General features: G+C 41.1%; 1 protein-coding gene and 1 long non-coding RNA gene across 2 annotated transcripts in view; one reads left to right on the top strand and one right to left on the bottom strand.

Moving 5' to 3' along the window:
* The window catches only part of CC2D2A (coiled-coil and C2 domain containing 2A), a 110,466-nt gene extending 104,611 nt beyond the window's left edge, over positions 1 to 5,855 (bottom strand). Inside the window, exon 1 of the mRNA XM_012737565.3 lies at positions 5,661 to 5,855. The gene's annotated coding sequence lies outside the window, so the exon portion shown is untranslated. The remainder of the gene's footprint in view (positions 1 to 5,660) is intronic.
* Positions 5,856 to 5,903: 48 nt separating this feature from the next.
* Positions 5,904 to 16,243, top strand: LOC142870079 (uncharacterized). Its single transcript, XR_012918635.1, has 3 exons — positions 5,904 to 5,926; positions 6,028 to 6,218; positions 15,911 to 16,243. It is a non-coding gene; the product is annotated as an uncharacterized LOC142870079 (long non-coding RNA).
* Positions 16,244 to 17,158: the final 915 nt, after the last annotated feature.

Here is a 17,158-nt window from a genome sequence, read left to right as displayed (position 1 = left end):
CCTTTAGAACCATTGGCCCCAATCTCTCATGTCGAGCAATAGAGCTCTCCTGGGGCAGATGAGAAGGGCTGCTCGTCTTCTTTACCGCTCTGTGACAAAATGCATGGCTTGTGTAGACATGCTGCGTAGCCACACCCATCACTAAGTCTCATTTTCAGGGTAGGACTTATACTGCACAAATGCTAGAAATGTTGCTAGGGCTTATTTTATGGGTAGGTCTTATTTTCGTGGAAACACGGTATATATATGAAGCTGGCCTTGATGTAAGGGAAGGGTTGGCACTGAGCAGACTTTCTGTGCCCCAGCAATGCCTGCAGACCCAGGACTGGTGGAAAGCTAAGCACCAGCGGAAAAAGGAAGGATGCCAGACCACTCTGTCTGCAGAACCCTGGCTTCACTGTGTCCTTGGAGAAGGGTGACCCTCGTTGGAAGGACTCTTTCACAGCTTCTCCTCTCCCCTCCTGCCCCTCCTCACTCTCTGCCCTTGACCTTGGCTCTCATTTCACTGAATAAAGAGAAGAGAACAGAGAGGGCTTCCAGGTGCCCCTCTGCCCTACCTCACTGAGTCATGTCACCCCCTCGGCTTCCACCTACCACTGCAAATCACCCCGTCCCATTCCCCCTGCTGATGTGCACTGGGCCCATCACTGTCCTCTCCTCTAGGACTTTGACCCCAACAATCCCCACCCGCTTTTGCCTGGATAATCATGTCTTCCCGCTCTGTTGGCTCATTTCTGAGTGTAAAAATGCTGCAATTTGTTCCTTCCTTTAAAAAAGCCCTCTCTTGACTTCTCTTTCTAGCTGTTGCTCAATTTTTCAACCTTTACAGGGAAACCTCTCATAAACATTCCTTCTCTTTCCAATCTTGTTTTGGGGTGGGGGCAGGGGGGTCCAGCATGACCTGAAACTGCTCTTGCCAGTGTCTCCAGTACCCTGCATGCCACATCCAGTGATCGCTTCTCAATCCTCATCTTTCTTGACCCTGTCAGGGGCATGTAGTGATGAAAGAGACCTGTCACTTTCTTTTGAGATACTTTCTTCACTTGGCTTCTGGGATAAGTTCTTTCCTCGTTTTCCTCCTATCCACCGACTGTTCCTTATCAAACCCCTCTGCTGGTTTCTCCTCTTTGCCCAGAGCATGAAATATTGGAGTGCTCCAGGGCTCAGCTCTGCCTGTACTCACTCCTCTGGCCATCTCCTCATGTCTCTTGGCTTTAAAAACTATCTGTATCCTGAGACTTGCCATATTTACCTCCTGGGTTCAGACATCTCCCCAGAACTCCAGACTCAAATATGTAACTTGCTGCCCCAAATGAAGCTCCTTGCGTCTACCCCTCAGCCTGCTTGTGCTGCGATTTCCCTGTTGCAATAGACAGAAATCCAGTCTGCTCAGGCCTGAAACCTTGCAGTAATTCTTAACTCCTCTCTCACTCTCACCTGTTACACCACACCCAGTCCCTCAGAAGTCCTGCCAGCTTTGGCTTCAAATTTTATCAGGATTCAATCACTTCTAAGCCCCTCCACTAGTACCACCCCAGTCAAACCTCATCTTCTCTCATGAAGACTACTGCAAGAGCCTCTTAATGTCTCAGATTCCCACATTGCTCACTTACTGTATTGAAGTCAGAGTGGATTGTTAAACATTTGAGTGACATCCTGACATTCTTCCCCTCAGAATCCTCCAATGACTTCCTTTTGTCAACATAGTAAAATCCAAAATCCTTTCAAAGGCATACAAGGCCCTGCATGATTTGCACTTGAATCCTCTTGCCTCAGGGCCTTTGCACTTGCTGTTCCTTCTGCCTAGAACTCTTTTCCTCAAGATAGCAGCAGCATGGCTCTCTCCTTTTCACTTCCTTCATGTCTGTCCTGAAATTTCATTTTATCAGAGAGCTCTTCCCTGACCATTCACAATGCAGGGACAGCCTCCTCCCAGCACACATCTGGAACTCCCTAACTAGCTTACAATGATTTATTTTTTTCACAGTACTTATCACCACTCAACATATATACTTACCTGTTAATGTGCCCATCTTCATCTGAATATAGCTATAAAAGGGCAGGAACATTATTTTGTTTATTATTTACCCCCAGAGCCTAGGACTATGGTATACAATTCACACTCAGTATATATTTGTCAAACGAATGACTAAGCCACTGCTTTTATTGGTTGTATCTCCATGGCCACATTCTAGGGCTCTTTACAGCCCCATTGTCTTTTTCAGGCTTCTGTGAAGATTACATGGAGAACATGTGGAGAAACAGCAGGCACCAGACTGACAAATCATAAGCCCTTCCTAATATCCATGGAATCCAAATCTTAACTGGGACTTGGTCAGGTCATGTAAGCAGCTCATCTGAGTACTCAAGGTTTGGCTGACACTACTGGGGAATTAGCAGGTTAAGGAGAAACAAAGCGTCTGAAATTCTGTTGTCTCCCAGACACACCTCCTCCCTGGGTACAAAAAATAAAGGAAGGGAAGCCATGAAAGCAGCTAAGAAAATAGATGAGAAGGTAACCTAGAGCAAATGAGGAGGTAGGTCATAAAAAATAAAATGCAAAAGGCCACAAAAGCTGTCTAATAAGCAACTCTGGTCATTATGAATTGGAAAAGAAAGAACTGTGAAATATTTTAGTAACTAAAACTATAATAGGTTCTCTATAAATTAAAAAATACTGTATATAAGAGAAAAAAGTAGAAATAGGAAATGAAAACTGTAACAGGGTTATTTTCTTTGCTCTTCATTCTTTTCTGATCATTACCTTTAAATGAGTTTCTAAGGAAATCAAATGATACTGAACTTTTTTGTTCTATGAACAATGTTGCTAAGAAAAGATAAATGAATCCGGCCAACTTTAATATGAGGCTTGTCATCATCATACTCACTGAGCACCTGTTAATATATTCCTATTGGTAACATCAAAAGAGCCATGGTTTAATGCACACTTAGGTTGTGCTATCTCTTTCTATATGTCTTCTTTCGTCCTCACAATAACACTTCTGGCTTAGTAGTACCTGCTTCAATTTGCACACAAGGAAACCGAGGCTCTGACAGGTCACATGATTTGTCCAAGGTTATAGCTATTGTTAAATGTCACTTTCAGAACATGACCCCAAGACTTTGTAATTCTAGAGTCTGCCCTGACTCCTTTCTGCCCCTTTGTCTCAACATTTACTCTTGCTTTTGCAATGACATCAGTAACTATTCTATGTCAGACCACTATTCTGGAAATATTTGCAACTGAAAGCTGCAAAGCATTGCATCACTGAGAAAGGGCTTAGGCTATGTTAAGTCAAGATTTATTTAACTCAGTGTAGAAAACTAAACACATTTTTCAAGGAAAGTACTGACACCTTCATCTGAACAAATGGACTATTCCTAAGGGTCATCAGCAAATCAGAGCCATATCTAGAGGATCCTGTGATGAATCCTCCAGAGTGTAGTGAAAAAGGAATGAAGGTACAGGAACGAAGCTGCATTGTATACAATACACTTCCACTTTGGCTACTTAAAAAAATATTAATAATATGATATCCACTTCTTACTTTAGAACAATGAAAACATGAGTTTAAAGAAAGAGTGAAGGCCAGGAGTGGTGGCTCACGCCTGTAATCCTAGCACTCTGGGAGGCCGAGGTGGGCGGATCACTCAAGGTCATGAGTTTGAAACCAGCCTGAGAGAGACCCCGTCTATACTAAAAAAATAGAAATGAATTAGCCAACTAAAAATATTTAGAAAACATTATCCGGGCACGGTGGCACATGCCTGTAGTCCCAACTACTTGGGAGGCTGATGCAGTAGGATCGCTTGAGCCCAGGAGTATGAGGTTGCTATGAGCTAGGCTGACACCACGGCATTCTAGCCCAGGCAACACAGTGAGACTCTGTTTCATAAAAAAAAAAAAAAAAAAAAAAAAAAAGGAAAGAAAGAAAGAGTGAGGACTTTGCCAAAAATTACATGGAACTGGGTTCAATTCCAGCTCCAGTTATTAGCTGTGTGATACAGGATCCATGCCTTCCCCTCTCTGAGACACATTTGTGTAAAATGGCAATCAGACTTCCTGCCTTAAAGGGTGATTATTTATAAGGGATAAGTGATAGATGGGTATAGTGAAATGTATAGCATGGACCATGCTCTTCATATGGGTAGGTGTTATTGTTAAGAAAAGGTGAAAGCAGAGAGGGAGAGTGGAAGAAAGGGCTGAGGAGAAAAAAGAGCTGGCAGGAAAGAAGAGGAATAATGAGAAAGAACTTAGGTGATGTTCAACCCTGTCCCCTCAGTTCTAGGCTGCAACCTCTGGTGGTGATAACTGTTGTGTCCTCTCCCCTCCTTCTAGCCAGGCCTGGGACAGTGGCCTTGCTGCTTCCATTTATAGTGCTTCTGAACCCTCCTGCCCTCGCACCCATGAGTATTTGCTCCCTGGCACCCCACGAACATTTACTGCCCCATCCTGGACCTTGGAGATCTGGGGAGGTGCCATATACATCCTTTTGAATTCATTATCTTACTCCACAAGTTATTCCAGCTGCAGCTTTCCTTAGCATAAGGTTAGTGACAAATAGCTTTATTGAATCATTTAGTCAGCTTGATATATATCGCCCTCCAAGAGTACGTGTGAAAACCATATTTGAGCTGTGCTATGTGATATATGGCCAATGTATTTACATGATGTAGTAAGTGCTGGAAGCCCTTCCCTGGAAGTAGTCCTGCTGTGCTCTAAGTGGGGTTTTTTTTTTTTTTTTAAATAAATTTCTTATGATACTAAGCTCATTGTACTGTTATCATCTGTTTATAGGTCTGTCTCTCCAGTAAACTCTGAGCTTCTGACCTGGTCTAATTCAATATTGAGGACTCTAAACTTAAATACATTGCCTGTACATTGTTGAGGCTCGATAAATGTTTGAATGAATGACTCTATAAATGAACTCTAGGATGCACACACAGACACACACATATACACATAGACAGAGACAGAGAGGGAGAGAGAGAGAGAGAGAGAGAGAGAGAGAGAGAGAGAGAGAGAGAGAGAGAGAGAGAGAGATTTCATGCTGGCACTGAATTTATTTGCAAAAATGGCTATATGAAAATGCAATAGCAGGCATATATTTCCTATTACACTTTATTAGCTTTTCCTATTACACTTTATTAGTGATTGTTTCCTTTCACCTCTGCAGTGAAAGGAAACAATCAGTTTAAGTTGCAGCCAGTTGGATTTGCTTAAAGTTTTTTGGAAAGCAAAGCAAGTCTCAGACCTGTGGTTAATCTCTCTTTCTCTGTCTAATGCCAAGAAAAGTGAAGCTTGCAGTAACTAGTACTTCTCTCCTGAACCAGTTTGAATTAAAAAGCCCAGAAACGCAACATGGAACAAATGTCTCACACACTGTTGGTCAGAGAGGATTTCCACTCAGGGCTTGTGATGTACCGGACTTAACATTTCCTGGAAACCAGACACCAGACAGCAGCTCAAATCAAAGCCATCAAAGTAACGGTCTACGTTCCCATTCCAGAAAGTAAAAATGTAAATAATGATGAGAATCTCCAACCCCCACATTTACAATTCATGAAATTCAGTCTCATGGAGAGGCTGAACTCCCAGCCGGGCAACTGAAAACAGGAAACCACTGCTGCAGCCCCGGTCCCGTTAAGGACTGATTTACCTTCAGAAACTTTACAAAAGGCACTTTGCAGATTCTGCTCTCCGGGATGGAAGTGGAAAAGGCTGGTCGTGCTGCTGAATCTTCTCCAAGGGTCCGAAGGGAAATGCTGAACGTTGGGGACGCCCCTGGGCTCCTCCCCGGGAAGCTGCAGCCATGTCTCAGAGCAAAAACACCAGCTTAGCAACCCGTTCCTAGGGAAGGTCACTCAGTGGCTTTTTTTTTCTTTTAAAGTGGCAGGTTACTTCTAGCAGCCAGAAGCACCCAGGGTAAGCAGAGGTGCACACCCTATGGAACAACAAAGAGAAATCAACTTGGAGGAAGCTGGATAGAAATCAGGTCAAACTTTAAGAGCTGTACCCTCCCTTAGGTCATCGGGTTGTCATCCATTTCTGGTGTCGCTCAGATGTGGGGCAATTTTTGGAGTCATTAAAGTTCTTCACTGCATGGTGAAGTTGTCTCGATTGGCAGCAGATAAGGGTTTGTGGCGGTGCTTCAGGGCACCAGCAAATGTTGTACTAGAGTGTTTTCCAGTGAAATTCGGAAGACTGAATGTACAAGGTTAGTCTCTGCTTTTTCTCTGAATCCCACTACAATTACTAAAAGGGAATATGAATGTTATGGCTCAAAAAAGCAAAGAAAATGAGAGAAGAGGTAAAGCAGATGAAAGAGTAATAAAATGAGTGGACCAAAGGAAGCCACACTCTATGTATACTAGTGAGTGTGTGTGTATGTGTGTGTGTGGGCACTGGCTATATTTTCCTATTTTCTGTATTCTTTTTTATTGTAAAATATTAAGGAGGTACAAATGTTTTTGTTACATGGATAGCTTTTGTAATGCTTAAGTCAGTGCTATAAGTATGTCTATCACCTGAATAGTGTTCATTGTACCTGCTAGGTTTTTACCCTCCCCTTGGGTCCCCTCCCCACTTCTTGATTTCCAATGACCTTTATTTCTCTCTGTGCCCATGTGTGCCAATTGATTAGTTCCAAATTATTAGAGAGTACATGTGGTGTTTGTTTTTCCATGCCTGAGATACTTCACTTAGGATAACGGTCTCTGGTTCCCTGAATTCAAGTTGCTGAAAAAGACATTATTTCATTCCTTTTTATGGCTGAAAAAGTACTCCATGGTGTGTGTGTGTGTGTGTATATATATATATATACATATATATATATCATATTTTGTTAATTGACTCATGAATTGATGGGCACTTAAGATGATTTCACATCTTTGTGATTATGAATAGTGCTGCAATAAACATTCAAGTGCAGGTGTCTTTTTGATAAAATGATTCCTTTTCTTTGAGTAGATACCCACTAGTGGGATTGCTGCATCCAATGGTAAGTCTATATTTATATTTTTGAAGAATTTCTGTACTGTTTTCCATAGAGGTTGTACTAATTTGCAGCCCCACCAACAGTGTATAAGTGTTTCTTTCTCTCTGCATCCACGCCAGCATCTATTGTTTTTTAACTTTTAATAATGGCCATTCTTATAGGGGTAAGGTGAAATCTCATTGTGGTTTCAATTTGCATTTCCCTGATGGTTACTGACATGGGGAATTTTTTCATATATTTGTTGGCCATTTATCTATCTTCTTTGAAAAACTTCTGTTCATGTCGTTTGCCCACTTTTTAATGGGGTTATTTGTTTTATTATTGCTAATTTGTTCGAGTTCTTTTTTTTTTTTAAATTAAGACAGAGTCTTACTCTGTCTACCCCGCTAGAGTGTAGTGGCATCATAACAGCTCACTGCAACCTCAAACTCCTAGGCTCAAGTGGTCCTCCCAACTCAGCCTCCCAAGTAGCTGGAACTATAGGTGGGTACCACGATACCTGGCTAATTTTTTCTATTTTGAGTAGAGACAGAGTCTTGCTCTTGCTCAGGCTGGTCTCGAACTCTGACCTCAAGTGATTCTCCTGGCTTGCCCAGAGTGTCCAGAGTGCTGGGCATGAGCCACCTTACAAGCACAAGCCACCACACTTGGCCCTGTTTGAGTTCTTTGTAGATTCCGGATACTAGCCCTTTATCTGATATATAGTTTGTGAATATTTTCTCCCATTCTGTAGGTTGTCTATTTATTCTGTTGATTATTTTCATTGCTGTGCAGAAGCTTTTGAATTTAATCAAGTCCCATTTATTTATTTTTGTTTTTGCTGTAATTGCTTTTGGCATCTTAAATTCTTTGCCTAGGCTGATGTCTAGAAGAATTTTTACTACATTTTCTTCTAGCATTTTTGTGGTTTCTTGCTTTACATTTAAGTCTTTTATCCATCTTGAATTAATTTTTGTATATGGTGAGAGATAGGAGTCCTGTTTCATTCTGTGGCTATCCAGTTTTTCATTCTGTGGCTATCCAGTTTTCCCAGCAACATTTATTAAATAGGGCTTCCCTTCCCCAGTGTATGTTGTCTGCTTTTTTGAATATCAGTTGGTTGGAGGTAGATGGTTTTAATCTGGGTTTTCTCTTCTGTTCCATTGGTCTATGTCTATACTTTTATACCAGTAACATGTTGTTCTGGTTACTATAGCCTTGTAGTATAATTTGTAGTATAACCTTCTGCTGTACTTTGAAATTCTCTAAATGACTTTTCCATGTCTTTCAGTTCTATTATACCCTTTCTTATGCTGTCTAGGTCTTTAGTGACTTTTTCATTTTTTTCATTGACTTCGTAATATATTTTTTCCTTCTTTTTGTTGGTTTTCAACTTTCTCTTCAATTCCATTATTTTATTTGCCATTCATATTATGAATTCCATCTCCATCATTTTGGCAATTTCCTTGTGATGGGAGTTCATTACTGCAGATCCATTGTGATCCCTCAGGTGTGTTGAACTGTTTTGTTTTATTCATGTTTCCAGAGTTCTTTTGCTGGTTTCTTCTCATCAGAATCCTCTTCTCTCAGTTCAGGGGTGATAGGTTTGCAGGGTACCTTTTCTTCTTTTCTGGAAATTCTCCTACTTAGTGAAAAGATGGGAAGGTCCCTAGATAGTGCTTCTGTGTCCTACTCTGCCTACCTGGTAGGTGAGAGGCAGGTATACTGAGAACCTTTAATGCAACTATTCTGTTTTGTCCCATTCCTCTGTGATTGTCACAGTTCAAGCCAGTGCTGGATGATCTTTGTGTGGTGGTGTGGGTTGTTCTTCAGGTCTTTGTTGGAAGCTTGAGGTGGTGGTTCTCATGAGATATTCTCCATGAAGTCTGGTGTTGTGGGGGATTGCTTTGCCCGGGGTCTCCCTGCAGAGGTGACAGTGACAGCTGGGTGAGTCTATCTAGGCAGTGATCATGGGTGTCTGGATTGTGAGTGTTTGCTTGAACCAGGTCCAAGTGTAAGGGTGCCTTGAGGCTGGAGTGTCCCTGGTGGAGAGTTGGACCTTAGGGTGATTCCACCAGCCCAGCAGCAATGGTGAAGACTTGGGTTCCAGGTGCAGTGCTGGAACCTCTGGGCTGGAATTGCAGGCTTGGAGCCATGGACCAGAGTCTGGTAGGAGCCTCAGAGTTGTAGCTGTGGCCTGGAGGCAGGGCAGGAGCTGCATAAGTGGGGCCACAGGGTCAGACTGCAGTTCCATAACCAGAGATGGAGCCAGGTGGCAAAGAGCAGATCAGGTGGCATGAAGACCATAGATGCAGAGCCATGCAGGTTGGGGCTGGCTCCAGTGGCACAGAAATAAAAAGTGCAGAGCCACATGGGGTGAGTGGTGGCATGAAGGTCATAGGGTGTGGGGCTGCAGGCAAGGGCTGCTGGGCAGCTGGGGTTCTCCCCTTACCCAGGTCATGCTGGGATAGTCACTGCAAGACTTCTTAGGTGGTGTCTGTGGTGCCTGAGGTACCCCCTCTGCTCAGATCTCACATTGAGGGGGGACACTCAGCTCACAGTCATAGGGCCTGGCACAGGGGAACATCCACTCTGCCTTCTTCCTCTGCAGCTGGAAGGGGGGTGATGCAAAGAAGGCTGTTGCAAAGCTGAGCCCCATGCAGACCTGGTGCCCTGTACCTGAGAGCTCAGAATGGTGTCAGCTGTGGTTACCTGGGATTAGCAGCCACCATATCCCTGCTGCACCTGCTCAGCTGTACAATGCCTTTGCACAGACTCCAAGCAGCAACCCGATCAGTCCAGAGGTCTGCGATGGTGGTGGAAGCCCCCTCATAGCTCAGGATGCAGTGCCTGTGGACAGAGTGTGGAGCCTCAGGGCTTTCTCTTCCTCATATTCCCCATGTGTGGATGCCTTCCCAAGGTTCCCTTTGATCTTGCCAAATGAATCACCCTGTCACCTTCTCCTTCACTCTGAATGTCCCTTGTTACTTCTTTGGAGTTTTAAATGGTCTTTCTGAGAAGAGCCATCATAGGTAGGCCTCCACCTGCAATTTTCCATCGTCTTATTGAAAGCAGCATGCAAGCAGGCTGCCATCCTGCCTATTTTCTGTATTCTTGATGCTCTGGCAATTGAGGCCTTGATCCTGGAGAAACTGATTGTACCAGATTAGCTAATTCCTAGAGACAGAAAATGTTTCTCCTGAAATATACAAACTTTCCATTGACATACAAACCAACCAATCCAGAGCCATATAGCCAACCATCTCCTTTATCAAACTCTCACACACCAAGTCAATATTTCCCCTGTCCTAAATGATCCCAGGGCCAGATGCCTGTATGTTCCAGATCCCACTGAAATTATTCAAACTATCGAATCCTAAACTTATTCTGCATTCTCTCCTGCTTCACCCATTCCTTCCTGGGAAAACCCTAATAAAGCATTGGGCCATACTCTGCTCTCTGCTCCTTCTGCCTTTTTTTTTTTTTTTTTTTTTTTTGAGACAGAGTCTCGCTTTGTTGCTCAGGCTAGAGTGAATGTCGTGGCATCAGCCTAGCTCACAGCAACCTCAAACTCCTGGGCTCAAGCAATCCTGCCTCAGCCTCCTGAGTAGCTGGGACTACAGGCATGCACCACCATGCCCGGCTAATTTTTTCTATATATATTAGTTGGCCAATTAATTTCTTTCTGTTTTTATAGTAAAGACGGGGTCTCACTCTTGCTCAGGCTGGTTTTGAACTCCTGACCTCGAGCAATCTGCCCGCCTTGGCCTCCCAGAATGCTAGGATTATAGGCGTGAGCCACCGCGCCTGGTCCTCCTTCTGCCTTCTAATCATCACTGTCCCTTCCCTATGTGGCCCTGTCTGGCAGGCCATATGCTATGGTTTGAATGTGTCTCCCTCCAAAACATGTATTAATAACTTAAGAACTTAATCTCTAATGCAACAGTGTTGGGAGGTGGGGCCTAATGGCAGGTGATCAGGCTGTGAGGGCTCAGCTCTCATGAATGGATTAATGCCATTATCATGGTAGTGGATTCCTTATAAAAGAATGAGTTTGAACAACAACAACTTCTTCTTCTTCTTCTTCTTCTTCTTCTTCTTCTTCTTCTTCTTCTTCTTCTTCTTCTTCTTCTTCTTCTTCTCTCTCTCTCTCTCTCTCTCTCTCTCTCTCTCTCTCTCTCTCTCTCTCTCTCTCTTTCTCTCTTACTCTTTCTCTCTTTGTCTCATCTTCCACCATGTGATGACGCAGCAAGAATGTCCTTGCAAGATGCCAGCCCCTTGATCTTGGACATCCTAGCCACTAGAACTGTCATAAATAAATTTCTGTTCATTATAAATTACATAGTCTGTGGTATTTTGTTATAGCAACACAAAACAGACTAAGATACCATGCCTTCTGTTTCTAGGGATGTGTGAGATGCCATGATTCCTTCATGGAAATCATTTTCATGTCTGTGTGTCTTACCATACCTGATTGATAAATACAGAGTACCTTTTTAACACCATATATGTATATGTATCAATGTGTTTGTGCAGTATGTGTGTGTATTTGTATGTGCGGTATGTGTGTGTATCTGTATGTGTTTCTGTACGTGTATGTGTGTATACATCTGCGTGTGTGTGACTGGGCATGCAGAAAGGCATGAGAATGAGGACATGAGCTGATCCACTCTGCAAAACTTCAGAGGCTCAGGATTTGGAGGAGTAGTGTTATGGGCTGAATTATGTCCACTCATCCACAACTCCCAAAGATATGTTGAAGTTGTAAAAGATTGAGATCTTATTTGGAGATAAGGTATTTACAGAGGTAATCAAGTTAAAAGATGTCATTAGGATGAGATCTAATCCAAGATGACTGTGTCCTTATGAAAAGGGGAAGTTTGGACACAGAGACAGACGTACATAAAAGAAGGAAGACAATGAGAAGACAGACGGAGAATATCATCTACAAGCCAAGGAACACCTGAGGCCACCAGAACTAGGAGAGAAGCCTGGAACAGATTCTCTCTCAAAGCCCTCAGGCAGAAGCAACCCTGCCAATACTGAAGAGTCTGCAGACAAATTGGAGGACACTATTAGATACACAAGAATTTCTGAAAATACAACAATCAGATGGAGAATGGTAAAAAAGGACCAAATATTTAAGAAGATAAAAGGAGGATTTGAAAAGATGAAAAAGGAGTGAGATCTATTAAAAAGATCAAATTCAAAATAGAACCAGCTAGACCTGTTAAAAATAAATAATAAAGTCATAAATTAAAAACAAAAAAGCAAAGAATGGGCAAAACTGCAGACGAAAGCTGAGAATAGAATTGATGTAAAAGGTAAGTTTAAAAAATTAAAATGTGTTCAAGCATGTCCATCCCCCCCCAAAAAAAATAAATACACGCTTGAGTCTCTGACTTGAGGGTGGAGGGGGGACATGAGCAATATATGTAACCTTAACACTTGTACCCCTATAATATGCTAAAGAAAAAAAATGAAAAAATAAAAAAAAATTAAAATGTGGCACAGAGAGATGGAAAACAAGAAAGAGCAAATATTTAAAAGACATGAGGAAATATTGAGGAGGTCCACCATGTCCCATAGAGTTCCAGAAGGAGAGAAAAGAGAAGGAAGTTGAATTCTGGATTTTATAGTCATGGTATCTTGGTCAACTTCCTTAATCTCTGTAGGTTTCAGTTTTCTTATCTGTAAAATGAGATTAATAACAGTAACTATTCCAGAGGATTGTTAGAAGATTTATTAGGATTTGTAAAGTGCTTAGGATAGTCCTGGCACATAGAAAATGCTGTAAGTTTTCTTAAATAAAAGAAAATGTGAATGTTTATTGTAAGAGATATTTTACTTTAAGTGGTCAACCATCATAAGAGGATTTTGTTCACCACTTTGGTGCTAATTAAACTTCTGAATATGATCTTCCTGATCTTTTAATATTTAACTAAACTAAACCAGTTCATAAAAATTATATATCATCTTATGTTCTGAAAATGTTAAAAAGCATTATTCCAAAACACTCTTTCTTGCAAAAAGTTCTTATGTAAGCAAAATAAATGCATCTAGCAGGTTTGTTTTAAATCAGTTTGCAAAAATCTCATTCTTTTATTTTAAGTGTTTCTATCTGGCCAAAGAGTTTTTAATCAAGAACAAGTGTTGAATCATATATCACAAGCTTTTTTTTCTTACATCTTTTAAGATAATCAAATATTATTTTTCTTCTTTCATCTGTTAATGTGTTGATTGAATTGCCCTAACAGTCTTTTTAATGCCAACTGTTCTTGCATTCCTGGGATACATTCAACTGGGTCAAGATATTTTAAAAATTAATTATTTGATTTAGTCACTATTATTTGGAATTTTTTTTTCATTTTTGTTTTAAACTGAGATTAGCCTATTGTTTCTTTTCTTGCATGTTTTTGTCTTATTTTAGGATAAAGGATTTACTAACCTCATAAAAAAAAAGATTAAAATATCTCTGTCTCTCATCTCTGTAGCAGTTCAAGTAAAATTAAACATTATCTCTTCCGTGAACTTGTCTATAAAACCATCTGGGTCTGGTGAGGTTTTTTTTTATTGTGGCAAAAAATATATAATAGAAAATTTTCCATTTAACTCATTTTATAGTGTATAATTTCAGGAAGTTTAGCTCATTTGCAATGTTGTGCAACCATCACCACCATGTTTCCAAAACTTTTCATCACCCCAAACAGAAACTCTGCATTTGTTAAACATCAACTCTCCACACTCACTCCTCACATTACTCCCTGGTAAACTTTTTTTTTTTTCTCTCTCTTTTTTTTTAATTTCGGCATATTATGGGGGTACAGATTTTAAGGTTTCAATAAATGCCCTTTCCCCCCTCCCCCCACAAGTCTGAGTTTCCAGCATGACCATCCCCCAGATGGTGCACATCTCACTCATTATGTATGTATATACCCGCCCCCTCCCCCCTCCCCCCTGCCCAATACCCTATTACTGTAGTACCTATGTGTCCACTTAGGTGCTACTCAGTTAATATACTCCCTGGTAAGCTTTAATCTACTTTCTGTCTTTATAAATTTGTCTATTGTAGATATTTCATATAAGTGGATTCGCACAATATTTGTCATTTTGTGTCTGGTTTAATTCACTTAGAATACCATTTTCAAAGTTTATCCATGTTGTAACATGTATCAATACATCATTCCTTTTTAAGATTGAATACCATTCCATATTTTGTTTATCTGTTCATCCCTTAATGGACACTTGCGTTGTTTCTACCTTTCAGCCATTGTGAATAATACTGCAATGAACATTTGCATACAATTATTTGTTTGAGTCCCTGTTTCCAATTCTTTTGCATATGTATCTAGAAGTGGAATTGCTGGATCATATGGTAATTCTATATTTAGTGTTTTGACTAACTGTTAAAATGTTTTCCACAGTGGCTGAACCATTTTATATTCCCAATAGCCATGTACAAGGGTTCCAATTTCTGCACAGCCTTGCTAACATTGTTACTTTTTGTTTTTTGTTTTTTTTAAGTTATAGCCACCCAGAAGGTATGAAGTGGTATCTCACTGTAGTTTTGGTTTGCATTTCCCTAATGAGTAGTGACATAGAGCATCATGCTTCATTGTATTAATACATATTGGCCATTGATATATCTTTTTTTTGAGAATTGGTGCCTGTGTGTGGGAGGTCAGTCAGTGGTAACTAGATTTCTAATCACTGATTAAATTTCTTTAGTGCTTATAAGCCTTCTTTAGGTTTTGCATTTCTTTTTATTTCAGTTTTAGTATAGATTGTTAAGAATTATCCCTTTTTGTTTTTAAATTGATTGGTATAAGATTTTTCAAAATATTCCTTATTATTTTAAAACTGATAGCTTTGCAGTCATATTCTTTTTTGTTTATTCCTAATAATAAACATCCTGTGCTCTTTTGTGGTATACTTCTATGGTGGCTTTAAAAATAAAACCCCCAGGCCGGGAGCGGTGACTCACGCCTGTAATCCTAGCACTCTGGGAGGCCGAGGAGGGAGGATTGCTTGAGCTCAGGAGTACGAGACTAGCCTGAGCAAGATCAAGACTCTGTCTCTACTATAAATAAAAAGAAATTAGCCAAACAACTAAAAAAATAGAAAAAAAAATTATCTGGGCATGGTGGCACATGCCTGTAGTCCCAGCTACTCGGGAAGCTGAGGCAGGAGGATCGCTTGAGTCCAGGAGTTTGACGTTGCTGTGAGTTAGGCTGATGCCACGGCACTCTAGCCTGGGCAACACAGTGAGACTCTGTCTCAAAAAAAAAAAAAAAAATAAAGCCCCCAAATTCTTGATAGCCCCCCCCCCCATCAAGGATTGAAGTCTATCTTCCCTCTTCTTGTGTCTGAGTGGACTTGTAACCAGTAACGTATGGCAGGAGTGATGCTGGCTCTTGGCTGAATTCTGAGGCTCAGCCATGAAAGACGATGAAGTTTCTATCATATCTGCTAAAACTTTTGTACCTACAGCCCTGAGCCACCATGTCAGAAGTTTGGCTCATCTGAGGCCACCATGCAGTGAGGCAGACAAGCCACATGGGCAGGCTATGTATGCATGCTCTGATGGCAGCCCTAGCCTCAGTCATCCTGGCCAAGGCTCTGGGCATGTGAGTGAACAGGCATTTGACCAATTTCAGCTTCCAGGCATTTAGTCACCTCCTAGGATTCAAATTCTCTCAGCTAAGGCCCCAGACATTGTGGAGCAGAGATTAGTCAACAGCTGTGCTCTATTCAAGTTCCTGACTCACAGTATCAATGTGCATTCTAAAATGATTGCTGTGAGCCACGATATTCCAGGGTCATTTGTTATGTAACACTAATAATGATAGGAGTTACACCTTTAAATAAACGAATAGATGAATGAATGCATGAAATACAGTCATGATTTTTTTTTTTTTTTTTTTTTTACATAGGACTCTGAGGAATAGGCCTTTTTGCATGTTGCCATGGTTTGACTGTCACCTTCAAAACTCATGTTGAACTTGAACTGCCATTGTAACAGAATTGAGAGATGGGACCTTTAAGAGGTGATCAGGTCATGAATGGATTAATGCCATTATCTCAGGAGCAAGTAAATTATTGTGAGAGCGATTTCCTGATAAAAACGATGAGTTTGTCCCCCATCCTCTCTGTCTCACCCACTTGCTTGCTATGTGATGATTTCTACCATGTTCTGATGCCACAAGAAGGCCTTCACCACATGCAGCTCCTCTCTCTTGGACTTTCCACCTTCCAGAACCATAATTCAAATAAATCTCTTTTTTAATTAAATTACCCAGTCTGTAGTATTCTCTATAGCAGCATAAAATGGACTAAGACAAGTTGTCTTAGATAGCTTGGGCTACCATAACTATCATAGACTGCATGGCTTAAAAAAACAGAAATTTGTTTTTCATAGTCCTGGAGGCTGGGAGTTTGAGATCAGGGTGGCAGCATGGCCAGATTCTGGTGAGACCTCCCTTCTTGGCTTGCAGCTGGCCACCTTCTATCTGTGTCCTCACATACTGGAGGGCTAGCGAGCTTTTCCTCTTCTTAGAAGGACACTAATCCCATTATGGGAGCCTCACCCTCATGACCTCATCTATACCTAATCACCTTCCAAAGGTCCCACATCCAAATGCCATCATATTGGGAGGTAGGGCTCCAACATATGATTTTTGGGGGACACAAACATTCACTCCATGACACATGTCTACCCTCCCAAATAGGCAAATGCATTTAATGTCTTTAAGGGCAAAGCCACTAAAGCATGATACATTGGAAACTTCTTTGGGAAATTGGACACTGGAATAAACTTTAAAAAGTTGTAGAGCCTGAGATGAAACTGCCATGCTATATTCTCTTTGGGGGAAAGATGCAATGTTGCATTATTTAGATCAATACGTGGCTAAAATATACTTTTCACACCTGTGCATGTGAAAAACAATTCCAGTTTCAGATGAAGGTGTCATTCTTACTGGTTCTTTGAATTTTATAATACTTCTGATTGTAGCTGATTCATTCTCTGCGAAGGAAAAATGTATCCCCAGGGAAAACATATCACTAAAATAAGGCTGAGGTTGGAAGCTGAAGAATCACCTTCGAATCATACATTTTATACGACCATGCTCTTCAACTTTGGATTTATATTTTCCAACTTACTGAATTATGTACATCTCTCC

This window comes from Microcebus murinus, chromosome 3 (assembly GCF_040939455.1).
Source record: "Microcebus murinus isolate Inina chromosome 3, M.murinus_Inina_mat1.0, whole genome shotgun sequence".
Taxonomy (NCBI): domain Eukaryota; kingdom Metazoa; phylum Chordata; class Mammalia; order Primates; family Cheirogaleidae; genus Microcebus; species Microcebus murinus.
The sequence above is the reverse complement of the archived record's forward strand: the minus strand, read 5'-3'. Positions and strand labels throughout refer to the sequence as shown.